This window comes from Malania oleifera, chromosome 4 (assembly GCF_029873635.1).
Source record: "Malania oleifera isolate guangnan ecotype guangnan chromosome 4, ASM2987363v1, whole genome shotgun sequence".
Lineage (NCBI taxonomy): Eukaryota > Viridiplantae > Streptophyta > Magnoliopsida > Santalales > Ximeniaceae > Malania > Malania oleifera.
The window spans coordinates 84,067,652-84,079,184 of record NC_080420.1 but is presented as its reverse complement, the minus strand read 5'-3'; the positions used below and the strand labels follow the sequence as shown (position 1 = coordinate 84,079,184).

At 36.8% G+C, this 11,533-nt stretch overlaps 1 long non-coding RNA gene across 1 annotated transcript; it reads left to right on the top strand.

Annotated features, from left to right (window-relative positions):
- Window positions 1–502: 502 nt before the first annotated feature.
- Window positions 503–1,490, top strand: LOC131152870 (uncharacterized). The gene is made up of 2 exons (XR_009136116.1): window positions 503–994; window positions 1,168–1,490. It is a non-coding gene; the product is annotated as an uncharacterized LOC131152870 (long non-coding RNA).
- Window positions 1,491–11,533: the final 10,043 nt, after the last annotated feature.

The window sequence follows — 11,533 nt, the reverse complement described above, 5'->3', positions numbered from 1 at the left end:
TCCAGTGTACAAAAGTTTAAATTCTGATTTATCAATTTCTCTAGCTTTCTCCTCAACCCATTTAATTACTTGTAGGTAAATTATATTAATTCTTCTTCTGATTATTTTATCCACAATTTACATACTTTTACTCGTAAGTGTCCCTATATTTCAAGTTGCTAATCTAATCTTAATTTCTTGAACTAATGTCTTTACCTGCCCATACCAAAATGATGCAAAAACTTTCGCATATTTGACACCGTACCCGGGCGCTGACACAACGTGTCGCTTTGGGCAATTTTTATATATACATATGGGTAAGATCGAAGATATTGATATAAATGAGTGAAAAATAAATAAATAACTCACTAGTAATCCGACTCATTTTAAGCTAACTTATTTTAATTTATACCTACCATTTAAAATATCTAAGTATAATGTTAAAATTAAGGATTAGATATTTTACATTAAAAAAATAAATATATAAAAACACTAATAATGCATTTGAGAATGCGAATTTTATATCTCAAATTTAAATTTTAAAAATTTAAATATAATTTTATATTAATTTTATCTAAATTTAATACTAATTTATACCTATATCCTCTCAAAGAGGCAGGTCGAATATAATTTTCGCCGAATCGAGTTGAAATTCCGATCATCAAAGAACAAGTGGACGCAACAGCGAGCTGTGCACCACCGGTCCCCAAACTTGACCCATTCAGCTTACTAGACGTACGTGGCGATAAGAGCAACGCACGTGGCGCTGTGAATGCAGTAGTTGGACCGGCGACTTCCCCCTTTCCTCACCGTCTCGCCCCTCGCCGCCACCATGAGTGCCTATATATACAGATAGAGCGAACTCCAATTGTGCCGTGCAGCAACAGTGTCTCAAATCAACCTTGGGATTTAATTTTCCGCTAAAGAAAGAGGAATTTCAACACCAATACCAATACCAACATGGAGAGGAAATCGCTTGGGCTTTTCGTCCTGCTTCTCATTGCCTTTGCCACTCGTAAGTCTCTTGCTCTCTCTCTCTCTCTCTCTCTCTCTCTCTAAGCGTTGTTTTTTAGCAGCTTATATTATAATATTTTCTGTCAGGCCCGTATTTGTTTAGTTCTAAGATCTCTCTCTCTCTCTGAGCTGCTAGGCATTCATTAATTTATGTATGTGTAATTTGATGTGCAGAAGATCAGATGGTGGTGCCGGCGGAGGGGAGAGTGTGCGAGGCACCTAGCGGCAAATTCAGTGGGCTATGCTTCCTTGAAAAGAACTGCGTGGATGTGTGCACGAAGAAGGAGAAACTTCTGGGCGGCTTTTGCAGAAATGGGATGTGTTACTGCAAGCATTGCTAATTAATTATTAAAAAAATAAGTCCCACTCCCACTGGCTTACGCCATACCCATGCATATATGTGCATGTAATACTGTCATATTTGTAGGTTGCTTATACTCATAATCGGCCGCATGTGATAGATAAATAAAACGAGATGGGATCTTTGTACTGTTTAAGTTAACTTATAGCTATTTTTTTTTTCGTAATGGCAAATTTAGCTTGCACGAACACTTCAAAGTTCAAATTTCTCTTGCAACAGAGAAATCAGGGAAGACGTGAACGGCTCTTAACAGGTTTTTGCAAGTCTCGTCAACGACTCAGCAGTTTTTTTTTTTTTTTTTCCACTAAATAAGCAAAGGGATTAGTATTGAAGTTTTAACAATTTTTTTAAGGGGCAAGAAAAGTTTTATTAAGAAAAAGGATGTTCACATGTTAAGGGAATTGCCCAAACAAAGGTAAATTCATCAAAAGTAAATACATACACGAAATCATGCTTTAATAACATAAAAGGAATATTCAGACACAAATTGATTTGTCGTGATTTAAACTCATTACAAAAAATAAGATTATTAATAACCGGTTAAAATCGTCACTAATAATTATTAATGATCGTTTAGTTATTATTAGTGGAAGTTCCAAATTAATTGCTAAAACGATGGTAATTAATACTTATTAGTAACGAATTTTAAAAAATATCATTATTAATGAAGTATTAGTAATGATTTTCTTTCGTCACTAAAAGTCTTATAAATTTTACATTTTCTCGATCGTCACTAAAGTCTAAGTATTAGTGACGATTTTTGAATTGTCACTAAATGCGATATTATTACTGACAGTTTGAAAAATTGTCACTAATATTTTTAAAATAAATATTTTTTTTTTTTAATTTGTTCATTAATTCTTATAAAAACTTGTAATTACATTTTAGTACACATAATATTGAATCAGAATTACTAATAAATCAATAAATTATTCAAAATTAAAATACAATTTATTCAAAATTTAAATACAAATTTAATTTTAAATACAAAAATTCATTTTATTCAGATAACAAAAAATATTAAAAAAAAAAAAAGGCAAAAGATGTATCCGATTGTAGTGTTTGATATCGTCCTGATGTTGTGACAGCCGCAAACTTTACAAAACAATATTATACAAAAAATTAGTATACGATTTTTGAACATATATCTATACGTATTATAAGTAAAAATAATTTGATAGCAAAATAATCGGACATATTTTTTTAAAAAAATTGATACAATTTTAAAGAGTTAAGTTTAATTAGTTGGAATTGGCCCCACTCGGTTTGAACCTCGTATGCCCAACTTGAACACCTGAGTGTTAAAATTTACTAAGTTTGTTAAATTTATTTGTATTTTAACTTTACTCTAAGTAGACAAAAAGTTCTCGGAAAGGAGTTTTTTGGGTATTGTCAGTTCTGGCACATCCAGCTCAATGTGATGGACATATCGGGGCTAAACCTATTTAGTTTGGACCTCATATGCCCAAATTGGTTACCTGAGTGCTTAAAATCAATTAGGCACTAACAATTTAAAATATTTATTCCAATGTTATCAAGACCGATCTCTATATTGATTTAGCACTTTAAATAACTAATCAAACTAAACAATTACCATAATAAATTTTAAAATAAACCTAATTTAACAAAGCAATCTTAATGTTCAATAAGAATCAATATTTTACACTAACAATTAAAAATATTTATTCCAACATTATCAATATCTCTACATTAACCTAACAATTTAAACAAATAATTAACCAAACTAAACAATTTTTACAAATAATTTGAATATAACACTACATTAACAAAACAATCCTATTGTTGAATAACAACCAATATTTTTGTATAAGTCTATTGATTTAAGCGTATAACTAAAAATAAATAATTTTGATGAATGCCTTCCAACACAAACCAAAATCCGAAACGCACACCATCAAATAAAAAATCAAACTCAATATTCTAAAAATAAAAACAAAAAAGACCCTAATAATATCACTAAACATAAATGTTGGAATGTCTTCTAAAATGCACAAATCACCATTAAAAATCTTTCAATAACATTTAACCAAAAAAACTTTTCCTCACAATTTCAAATAATATGAGTTCTTGAGAAAATTAGAGTCCGAGTATAAAATTGGAGCAATAGAATACAGAAATGGAAGTGTATTGAAAATACCACGACCGCTAAAAATACCTAACTAATCATCAGGCGAAGGGGAAGGAAACAAAATGACGATGCAACTTAAGGCGAGAAGGTCTTGAGTAGCAAAAGAAGGGGAAAAACAAAGACTAAATTTGAGAAAGACAAAACCGAATAATTGTAATTGAAAAAAAAAAATATCCTTTTATCAAACGTCAACTGATATGCTTAAAAAAGGAATATGCTTAAACAGTAATATGCTTAAAAAAGGAAAAAGTCGTTTTCAGTTTGGCTTCCCACGTGGTTGGAGATCGAGATAATGGTTTGAATTTTGTGTCGTACTACCTGATCTGCTTTATGACGATTGACAGGAACGTGGGCGGGGAGCTGAACCCGACGCAGTCGCCTCAGCACCACATCTTGACTAATACAACGTGCGAGCTTAGCAGTGGCGCTTGTACCCGTCACCTCCCCTCTCCAATGAACTTTCACCCATCGCCATCGCTGTCTGCCAGCTGCATTTCTATCTCAAGATTCAAGAAGGCGAAGAAAAATTAAAGAACTTCAACTCTCATATATTATAATGGAGAGGAAGTCACTTGGCCTCATCGTCGTCCTCCAACACATGTCAAAGAACCAATTAATTATAAAAGTTGTCACTAAATAAAGTAACAACTTCGACATGACAATAAATAAATAAAAAGTTAGAGTTAAAAAATATATGGAAAGAAAATTAAATTATAAAGATAAACAAAATAAATATTATTTTAAGAAAATAGTATTCATATCAAATGGTCTCTCTCTCTCTCACACTCTATCAGCCTTTTTTCTATCTCTTTCATTGCCATCGTAATCACCATCATCATCATCATCATTTGAGTCTCCAAAAGAATGAAGAGAAGATTGTAGAGCCCCACGTGCGTCGTCCACCCATACATCTATGCAATTTAGGAGAAATCTCTGCTACCTAGACTGCAGTGTTGGGAATATCTTTTAATCCATAAATCTAATAATCCAATATTATCATGTTATTCAATTAAGAAAACTAAATGCAGAACAAATACCTGGATCCATACTGAATGCGAAATAAATATCTGAATCCATAGATGTGTCTTATTTGATTATCCAACAGCTTTTAGCGGAGAGTTTTGATCTTCCACAGTCAAATTTCTAAGTGTCTCACTTGTGTTCTTCTCCTTATATGGGGAAAAGAAAGAACGTAAAAACTGTTTCTGATTTGACTTGGAAACCATAACCCTATTATCTTTTCCTTATATACTAGGTAAAGTTTAGAAGCCCATCAATTCTAAATTAACTTAGTATTGGGCTTCTACACATTGTAATGCTCATACCCATTAGATGTTAAAATAGCCTAGTAAAATAATTGTTCTTAAATATGTGAGCACACAATAAGAAATTAAAATTTCTTAACAATCTCCCACTTGGGCGACATATAAATATCGAAAGCAATTATATTACCCAAACCTTAAGTGTACACAATATGACTATTATCCTTATAACATCTCCTTAATTCAATCTTGTTCATCTCATATACTAGCATGGGATCAAAGCGGCATTTGTTACACTCATATTCATAACTAAACCCATTCATGGTCACCACACTAATATACTCAATGCCATAGATAGAGTATGGATGTGTAGCATGGTAATATGCATGCTCCTTAACCTTAACATGCATATCCCAACTAATCCTACCTTATTCCTTATGAGATCAACCTTAGTTTCGTAGTCTTTAACTCTTCCAAAAGGAAGATAACATTCAGAGTCACAAATACATAAAAAAAAAAATGCATTCTTTTATTACTTTATTTCTACAGAAAATAATCTGAAACAAGAGTCTACAAGAAGGAACATAAAAACAAATACAAACTCCCGCTAAAACGCAACATCAACAAACAAGACGACACCCATACAAGCAGTGTGCTCATGAAACACCTTGGGCAGCAAACCCTTGGTGAGTGCATCTGCAACCATGTATTTTGTCCCAATATGTTCTATTAACACTTGACAACTTTAAACCCTTTCCTTAACCACCAAAAACTTGATGTCAATATGCTTCGACTTGGTGGAGTTTTTGTTGTTGTCTGAATATAACACCGCAGACTTATTGTCACAATAGATCTTGAGCGGTTTTTCAACCTCGTCCAAGATATGCGGCCTTGTGACAAAATTTTGCAACCAAATTCCTTGATTAGATGCCTTGTAGAATGCTATAAATTCTACTACCATGGTCGAAGGAGCTATGAGAGTTTGCTTAACACTCTTCTAGGAAATAACACCTCCAACCAGTAGATAGATATAGCTTGAAGTGGATCTCTTGCTGTCTTGGCATCCAGCAAAATCAGAATCAGAATACCCAATGATCTCAAGTTTGTCTGATTTCCTGTAGGTGAGCATGTAGTCTTTTGTTCTCTGAAGATACCTCATAACCCTTTTGGCTGCCTTCCAATGATCCAATCTTGGGTTACTCAAATATTTGCCTAAAATTCCAACTATGTTCGCCAAATCTGGACGCATACATGCCTAAGCATATATAAGACTCCCTATAGCTGACTCATAAGGAATCTTCTGCATTTCCTTCTTTTCAACCTCAGTCTTGGGGCATTAACTAAGACTGAACCTTTCTCCCTTAGCTATGGGTGTATCTCCTGGGTGACAATCTTTCATGTCAAATCTAGCAAGTACCCTTTCGATATAGCTCTTTTATGACAAACCAAGTATACCTTGAGAACGATCTCAATATATCTAAATTCCTAAAACAAAAGAGGCATCCCTAAGATCTTTCATCTCAAAATTTTTCGTCAGAAATTTCTTGGTTTCGTGCAATAAGCCTCTATCACTACTCGCCAGCAATATGTCATTGACATACAAAACCAATAATATAACCTTACTCCCACTGATCTTATGGTATACACGGTTATCAACCGAATTTACCTTAAAATCATACGAGATGATTACTTGATCAAACTTTGATACCATTTACGGGAAGCCTACTTGAGCCCATAGATGGATTTCTTTAATTTGCAGACTATAGTTTATGGATTTCCTAAAATTTTCAGGCTACACCATATAAATTGTTTCATCAATGTCACCATTGAGAAATGATGTCTTTACATCCATCTAATGAATATCTAAGTCCAAATGAGCCACCAATGCCATTATAATCTTGAAAGAGTATTTCGATGAAATTGGAGAGAATGTCTCTTTATAATCAATGCCTTCCTTTTGAGTGCATCCCTTAGCAACTAGACATGCCTTATATCTTTCATGTGACGACCTGGAAAATTTCACTTAAATTTTTCTGATATCCCTTGTAATAACCTGAATATTTCATACAACGGAATACCTCCAAAATAATTACGAGAGTACTAAATTATCCCAATACAACAACAATATCATTTCTAACATCACAATTTACATATCCCTAAAAGAATAATCTGAATACCACAAAAACATAATTTAATTAAATATCTATTCTAAATAAAACTTTCTATCCCACCCATGCTTCCACTGCGCTACCCTAATTACTGTTATACTCCTTATGATATCTAAAAAATATTCGACAATGATGGGGTGAGACACCTCTCAGTAAGACGGAATAGATTATTATAAGTGTGTGACAACATGATTTTTTTAATATATCATAAACATACCCTTTATATAATTAACTTTTTATTGATAAATCAAGTAAAGCTGAACACACACACACACACACACACACACACACATATATATATATATATATATATATATATATATATATATATTTATGATGATTTGCAAAAAATAAGGTTATTAGTAAAGGATCAAAATCGTCACTAATAATCACTGTCGCGACGTCCCGGGAGCGCGTGTGCCCCGGGCGGCGAAATTAAAATCAATTTGAATTTTCTATTAAAAACATGGAATATCGGAGTCGCCACTAACCTTTAGTGCGGTTAGAACACATGATTACTACCCCGTTAGGGGTAGAATCGGTCTACGTTACCAGAAATGGGCTCGGGAGTTCGGTTACGCGAGGGGAAGGTACTAGCACCCCCTACGCGCCCGTTCTCACGAACGGTACCTAATTAATTTGAAATTATCCCTAAGTTAATCTAATAATTCTTTAAATTATTCCTTTTTATGAATTTATAAATATATGTAAAAAATAAATAAATAAATAAATAAATATATACATATATATATATTCCCTCAGAGCTTAAGGTACGTAAAGCCCAAAGGCTAATACCCCCCGCAATTAATCATAGGGATTAAAAATCGAAAATAGTTAATATAAAAATATCATAATAATAAAACACGTAATATAAATACGAACACTAAAATAACACAATTAAGTATACATATAATTCAAAATAGAATAATAATAATAATATAATAATAATGATAATAATAAATAATAATAATAATAATAATAATAATAGTAATAGTAATAATAATATATTCATAATAATAATACAATAATAATACTAATAATAGGAATATTAATAGTAGTAATAATAAATAATAATAGTAATAACAATATTAATAATGGTAAGGATGATACTTACATAGAATATTATGGACATGCAATAATTCAAATATGGAAATAATTAACCTAATAATTGGCATACAATATATCAACATGGAAACAAGATTACGGAAGCAACTCAAACTACAAATATATTACGCAAGTATATACAAGTATGATATGGAAACATGGAAAAAACCTAAAATTGAAACACAATAATAATATGAAAATATGTAAGCTAATATACAATAAAATGTGCATGAATATGCAAATAATTATATAAAGCAATCACAATAATAATACAAATATACAAACTATACAAAGAATGTACATTCAAAATAACATAAATATACAAATATATAAGGCAATAATAATAATCACGTAAATATAAAAATATATAATAAATAAATATGCAACATAATAATATGAAAAATAAATATAAAACAAAAAAAGCACACAATACAATAATATGTTAAATATGCAAGATAAATATACAATAAAATAAACATGCATCGCAACAATATAACTATGCAAATAAATACACAATAAAACAAGCATGATAATATTAACATGGCAACGATATTAAAGTATACAATAATAACATAGATACCATTATCAATAGAATTTAAATATGAACAAAAAAAAAAAAAAATCCTGCAATAAGAAGAATTAGTATTTTCCACGCGTAAACAAAAATAATTAAACTTTAAATGTAAACAAAAATCCTGCCATAAGAAGAATAAAATTGAATAGTATTTACCATTTAAAAATTAAAACAATATTACTATATTAATTATCTAACAAGTATAGTTTTAACAATAAAAACAAAATAAACACATAATAAGAAAACTTAAATAAATAAAAGTATACACAGCATGTAAAAAAAAAAAAATGGAAAAAAAGACTTAAACTTTTATATCATAAATGCCAACTGACCCCATAATTTTATAATATATTATATCTATATATATATATATATATATTATATCTATCCAGTTTGTGTGGTGTGTGTTATCTATGTGCGCATGCATAAATAAAAAAAAAAACGTCCACTTATAAAATGCGCCAAAACTAAACCCTATGTAATGTATGATAGCGTGTGTGTGTGTGCTGTGGCCAGGCATGCAAATAGGAGACAGGGGCCTCACCGGGGACTTCCCTATGTGTGTGGGATGTGGGCAATCTGGAGGACGCCGGAGACATGGGGCTGGAATAGAGAAAACACCGCAGTGAGTGCCGTCAGATGGGTACCCCTCTCGAGATTCTGCGCTGGCGGAGTTTTGTCAAAGCTGTCAGGAACTGCTGTGCGGGGTGGGCTTTTCTGGTATAGTGGAGGTCTGTGCTACCGAGAACAGGCCTGAGTGGTGGGTGTCGGGACGAGAAGTTGGCCGGCGAGGGACAAGAAGGCAGCGGCTGTGCACGGTCACACTGCTGACGAGGGGGCTGGCGGACTTGCCGCAGTGGAGCCTCTGTGGTAGCCGGAGGAGCTTGCTGTCTGCAGCTGTGAGAGTGTTGGAGAGGCTGTAAGAATTGAGATAGTTTGGGAGCTGTGTGCGTAGGAGCAATAAGAGATTAGGGGCGGGAATGGGAGAATGGAGATGGTTGGAGGCTGAAGAAGAAGACGGCTTGGCGCGTCGGAGAAGAAAAGAAGTAGATTTTCTTTTTTTTGTTTTCTTTGTGTCTCCGTTGCGCTGTGCGCTGCGCCCCCCTCGTTGCGGCCTCTCCACCAAGCCTTTTTCAAGCTCTCCCCCAAAAAACCCTATAACTTTCCTTTTTATCTGTTTGTTGTTTTTATGTTTTTTATAATGAAGCCTCCTAAGGTCTCCTCCGCCTCCTCCGCCGCGCTCCCCCTCCTCCTCCTCCTCCTCCTCCTCTCCTCCCTCCTCGTCGCCCTCACTACCTCCTCTCGCCCTCTACTCCTCCTCCTCCGCCTCCTCCGTCTCCCTCCTCCTACTCGGCCCCCCCTCCTCCTCCTCCTCCTCATCCTCCCCCCCTCCTCCTCCTCCTCCTCCCCCCCCTCATCCTCCCGCCTCCCTCATCCTGCGCCCCCTCCTCTCCTCCTCGTCCCCTCCCCTCCTCTCTCCTCCTACTCCTCCTCCCTCGTCCCCACCGTCCACTCTTCCTCTTCCGCCTCCTGCGGCGCGCCCCCTCCTCGTCCTCCCGTCCCCTCCGCCTCCTCCTCATCCTCCCCTCCGTCCTCCTCCCCATCCCCGGCCCTCCCCTTCCGCCTCCTCGTCCCTCTCCCGGTCCCCCTCCTCCTACTCCTCCCCCGTTCCCCCTCTCTTCCTGCTCCTCCTCCTCCTCTCCTGCTCCTCCGATATCCTCCCAGCCCCCCCCAACAGTCCTCCTCCCTCCTCCTACCCCATCCTCACTCCTCATGCTCCTCCCTCCCCTCCTCTCCTCGTCTCCGCCTCGCCTCCTGCCACTTCTCCTCCTCATCGTCCCGCCTCCCTCCCCTACTCCCCCACTAATCCCTCCTACACAGCGGCACCCCTTGTTCTATTTGGCTTAGGCCACATCCGGAGTGTCGCCCTGCCCCTCTTTGTATCGCTCGTTGCTTCCTGTCCCGGTCGCCCGCTTCTACGTTTTTTGTAGTCCCAAGCCGCCACCGATCCACGACACCGATTGTAGCCAGGCCACGTAACTGGCGTGGGTGCCAGCAGGGATGTGGACGGGGGCCAAGCAGAGACAAAGCTGGTGCGAAGGTAGAAGCCAAACGTCAAAGGAGGAGAATGCCGAGGCACTGGTAGGTGAGAACCCGAGCGCCAAAGCCAGGAGAAGGACGTGCACGGGGTGTTGAGAACCCGAGCGGCCAACACCGAAGAAGACTTGCACTGGGTTCAGGACCCGAGCGCCAAAGCACAGGAGAATGACTTTCAACGGGTTTGAGAACCCGAGCGCCAAAGCACAATGAGAATGACTGGGCAACGGGGTTGAGAACCCGAGCGCCAAAGCACATGAGAAGACTGGCACGGGGTTTGAAACCCACGCCAAAGCACATGAGAATGACTTGCCGGGTGTTGAGAACCCAGCGCCAAGCACAGAAATGACTTGCACTGGTTTGAGAACCCTAGCGCCACAGCACATAAAATGACTTTGCACTGGGTGTGAGGACCCAGCGCCAAAGCGACATGAGAATGACCTTGCACTGGGTTTGAAAACCCGAGCGCCAAGCACAATGAGAACATGACTTGCCTGGGTTTGAGAACCCGAGCGCCAAAGCACATGAGAAGGACTTGCACTGGGTTTGAGGCCCCCGCGCCAAAGCACATGAATGACTTGCACTGGGCTTGATAACCCGAGCGCCAGCACAATAGAATGACTTGCACTGTTTGAGAACCCACACCAAAGCACATGAGAACGACTTGCACGGTTTGGAGAACCTAGCGCCAAAGCACATGAGAAGGAACTTGCACTGGTTTTGAAAACCCAGCGCCAAAGTACATGAGAATACTTCACGTTTGAGAACCCCGACACCAAAGTACAATGATGGCTTGCTTTCGAATGTAAGAACCGAGCCGGAGGC